General features: G+C 40.7%; 1 protein-coding gene across 1 annotated transcript in view; it reads left to right on the top strand.

Moving 5' to 3' along the window:
• ptprn2 (protein tyrosine phosphatase receptor type N2) overlaps nt 1-5,000 on the top strand; it is a gene marked incomplete at its 5' end in the record, with an annotated part of 195,651 nt that overhangs the window by 72,827 nt on the left and 117,824 nt on the right. The gene's annotated exons all lie outside the window — the stretch shown is intronic.

Genomic DNA, 5,000 nt, shown 5'->3' with positions numbered 1-5,000 from the left:
AAACTTTGCAAGATCGTTCTCTCCAGTGCCCCTCCTACTCTGTTGCCCCTCTATTTCCCTACAGTCTAAAACAGGGATTCTCAGCCCTTTTCATCTCAAGGACCCCTCATTTAGTCCACATTACATGTAGGCCCACTGACCTTCATTTAGTCCACATTACATGTAGGCCCACTGACCTTCATTTAGTCCACATTACATGTAGGCCCACTGACCTTCATTTAGTCCACATTACATGTAGGCCCACTGACCTTCATTTAGTCCACATTACATGTAGGCCCACGGACCTTCATTTAGTCCACATTACATGTAGGCCCACTGACCTTCATTTAGTCCACATTACATGTAGGCCCACTGACCTTCATTTAGTCCACATTACATGTAGGCCCACTGACCTTCATTTAGTCCACATTACATGTAGGCCCACTGACCTTCATTTAGTCCACATTACATGTAGGCCCACTGACCTTCATTTAGTCCACATTACATGTAGGCCCACTGACCTTCATTTAGTCCACATTACATGTAGGCCCACTGACCTTCATTTAGTCCACATTACATGTAGGCCCACTGACCTTCATTTAGTCCACATTACATGTAGGCCCACTGACCTTCATTTAGTCCACATTACATGTAGGCCCACGGACCTTCATTTAGTCCACATTACATGTAGGCCCACTGACCTTCATTTAGTCCACATTACATGTAGGCCCACTGACCTTCATTTAGTCCACATTACATGTAGGCCCACTGACCTTCATTTAGTCCACATTACATGTAGGCCCACTGACCTTCATTTAGTCCACATTACATGTAGGCCCACTGACCTTCATTTAGTCCACATTACATGTAGGCCCACTGACCTTCATTTAGTCCACATTACATGTAGGCCCACAGACCTTCATTTAGTCCACATTACATGTAGGCCCACTGACCTTCATTTAGTCCACATTACATGTAGGCCCACGGACCTTCATTTGGTGAGATTTTGTTTCACGAACCCAAATCTTAGACTATCTTTATTGTTAGCTATATGCAGTATGATTTAGTCCAGAAGCCCATGACTGTTACCCCATTCAAGACAACTCGGACCACCGGGAAAAATGGGTTCCGACCTGTAAAAAGTGAATTGAATGGTCGTCCAGGCCGGAATTACAGCTCGGAAATTCGGGTATCATTCAGAGCTCCGCTTCGTCCGAGTTGACGTCATAACCACACATCTCATCCAAAATGTTACATTACCGCCTCCACTTCCCAGAACCCTCCTTGGTCTTTCCCAGTGTTTTACCTCCGACAGGGAAGTGCAGCGTGAACGCAAATATGCCAGGGGCGGACGCTCTGAGATGAAACCTCCGGCGGTCCGAGTTGTCATGAATGCGGTATGTATAGACCAGTGTTTCTCAAACTTTTTCAGACCAAGGACCACTTAACCAATAAAAAAAAACTCGGGGACCACCTAACTCCCAAAACATCCCCAAAAACAATAGGGCTACTACTTCAACTGTAAATTATAAATTACAGGCTAATTAAATGACAAATAGCATTAAGGCTGTACAATTAATCAAATGCTTGGCTTCCCACAATTATGAAAACAAGATAACCGATATAAAAAAAAAATATATAATTTATTTTAGTCCATTTACTTTTTTTTTTTTACATTTATTTCTTCTTTTCAGTTCAAATATATTCAAAGTTCAAAGAAAGTTTTTTCAAGTTCAATAAATGCACAATGTTGCCAAAGTCAAATAGGCTATCTGTTGCCATCTTAAAGTTGCATTCAGTGATGTGTTTGTGTTCAAATAAGTGTTAAATGGCTCTATATTCTGACAGCAATCACTGAAATAGAGTGTTTGGTCAGTGACTTGGAACTCCCAACCCCCCGCTGTATGCCTACTCTGTCTCTCTCCTGTAGCCCTGCATGCAGAGTGGATGTATCTCCACAACCGTAACTCGTAGAGACTCAGGGATGGCGGCGTTGGATTTGGGGTGAAAAAATACATATAGTCCTTAATAGGCATCGCGATCTGACCTAACACTGTTATAGACCCTTCTCACGGGGGCCATTTTGTGTCGAAAAGGCATGGTAAACACAGGTGCAAGCAAAACACTAATGAGGGTTTCCAACTTCTATGATTGGAATTTGGAAACCCTCATTAGTGTTTTGCTTGCACCTGTGTTTATTCTGCCTTTACGACACAAAATGGCCCCCGTGAGAAGGGTCTATTTTAGTCAGTCAAACTATAATCAAAACAGTCATACTTCTACGTTCTCTAATGGTGTTCACTTCTTGTAAATGGAACAATTGTGAACTTCAACAATTCATCAGTTTGCTGGGGAGTTTGCTTAAGTCGAAGAGACTGCACACTCTTCTTTTAATATTAAAAACAATGTAAAGTGAAGGGAAAGAAATTGTTGGATATTCCCACATTGTTTCAAACTGCTCCCCAGGACATTCCAGATCATATGGAAAGATCAAATATATTATGCATGATACTGAATTCAATATGATACAACAATGGCTCGGTGATTTCAATGATACTGAATTCAATATGATACAGCAATGGCTCGGTGATTTCAATGATACTGAATTCAATATGATACAGCAATGGCTCGGTGATTTCAATGATACTGAATTCAATATGATACAGCAATGGCACGGTGACTTCAATGATACTGAATTCAATATGATACAGCAATGGCTCGGTGATTTCAATGATACTGAATTCAATATGATACAACAATGGCACGTTGATTTCAATGTAATCTACTGGAGTGTGGGACAACAGAGTGGAATGTGAAAATAAGACTGACACCATGTGTAGTGGCCTCCTGCGTAATCCTGGGCTGCCCTTCGCCCTGTGTGTGACTGGGCATAAAGCACATGGCCTCCTGATGAACTCATCAAAACCCTGGCTTTATTCTCTGCTCAACCTGGCCTCCATAGCATGTTTTATAGTCAATAAACTAGACACTTTTTTGACTGATTTATTTTTCACTCAAAAGGCAGATTAAACTATAGGATGCTGCAGAGAATCCACCAAAATGTGATTGTAAGATGCAAGACACATGTGTTCATGGCTTGATTAATAACCCTTGAAATCCTATTATTATCATAAACATGAAAATGTACATTCACACTGAGATGGTATTCACCTTCTACTAGGGGTGGGAATCACCAGATGCCCACGATACGATACTAAAATGATACTTGAGTCACGATACGATAGTATTGCGATATTGCGATATATTGAATATTGCGATATATTGAATATTGCGATATTTCGATATATTGCGATTTCTTACTTTTTCAACTGCAAATGATGTCCCCAAAGGAAAACTTTGTCAACATCTGGTTTATATAAGAACAATTTTCCAGTCTGTACATCTGACTTCAACCATTTTATTGCAGCAACATTGTCAAGTAGACAGACCAACAACTTTCATAAAGTCATGTCATAGTTGCATGCACCTGACAACTGAACTGTTTGTTACAGTCTACTTACAGTCCACCTTAACTGGATGTGTGTGTGGACTACTATACTTAGGTAGTTTTTGAACAATGCAACTTCACTTCACTTGCACAAAACATCTTGTGCAGCCCATTTAGTAACTGGGGAATTTGTAAATTACTGTTATGACAAAACTGTTATTGTTAAAACAAAATGAAAATATGCTACTGTTTGTTTACTGCTGGCCTTAGAATTAAAGGTTATAGTAGCCCGGTGGCCTGGCATGGCCTGCAATTTTTTATTTTATTTTTATTTATTTTTTTCAATATCGATACAAGATACAGCGTCCAAATATCGATACAATATCGTCAGGCAAAATATCGCGATACTATGGTGTATCAATTTTTTCCCCCACCCCTACCTTCTACCATACGTGTCGATTTATTTGCCACATTGCACTTTTACTGTACATTGCAGAGGTTAGTTTTGATATTTTACATTCAAATGCAACAGCACTATGCTGGCGCACCTTCACTGTACTATACAGTGGCGCTGTCTGAGGGGAGGGTAAAACGGCTCTGCTACATTCGCGCCGTCCATCTATCTGCCCATCAGTTCTATTTGATGTGTTCAATGCTCAATTGAAAAGCAGAGACAAAGAGAGTTGCTTGAAAGGCACGGACAGTATAGAGGAGATTTGATAAGTCATTGAAAAGCATCTTTTGGCCAGCAGGTTCTTAGCGGCTGTGGTGCTGAAAGGCCTGCTGGGAGGTCTGACTGTATTAGTGGAGGTAGACTCTAGAGGCTCTTGTGTTCTGCTCAACTGGAAAACGGCAGGACAAAGAGCTGCACTGGCTAATCCCTGCTCGGCTGCAAAACAAAGGAGAGAGCTGCTGCTTTATCAAAACTACAAGGCATTCTGTGTGTCTGTGTGCGTGTGTGTGTGCGTGTGCGGGTGTGTGTGTGTGTGTGTGTGTGTGCGCGCAATTTGTGCGTGTGTGCATGATTTTTTTTTGCAGCTGTGTTCATACAGTGCCAAGAAAATGATTTATTCAATATTTGATGAAGTGGCAGCCAAGCTGTTAAAACCAATGTTGAAATGTGCTGTTTAGAACTCCCTTTTTTTTTGCTTTTTGTTGTTGTTGCTTCCTCTCAATCTCTGTGTGATTTCTAAAACATGTAAATCACCTTCACTTGGGGAAATTAGATCTGCCAAAATTGCTTTTGCTCACTGTAAAGCAACATGTTTTAGTTGATGATGGATTTGATCCACTCCCTGTTTCCACTCACATCATGTTTGTGCACTTCACAGTGGCTATGTAGGTGGATGAATGTGTAGGAAGGGTGTTTTTGCCTCATTTAAAGTGTGCCTCTAATGACCTTATGTGTTTTGATGATCATGCCTTACTAATTGTTCAGATGGATGTGCTTCGCTGGATTGTCTTTCATATTTGGTGCTTCATTGTAGCACATTTCACATTTAGGGCTGCAATGAACGATTATTTTCATCATTGATTAATGAATTAATTATTTTCTCGACTAATCGATTGTGAT

Source organism: Poromitra crassiceps, assembly GCF_964638095.1.
Source record: "Poromitra crassiceps genome assembly, chromosome: 2".
Classification (NCBI taxonomy): Eukaryota; Metazoa; Chordata; class Actinopteri; order Beryciformes; family Melamphaidae; genus Poromitra; species Poromitra crassiceps.
This window is presented reverse-complemented; position numbering and strand designations above follow the sequence as displayed.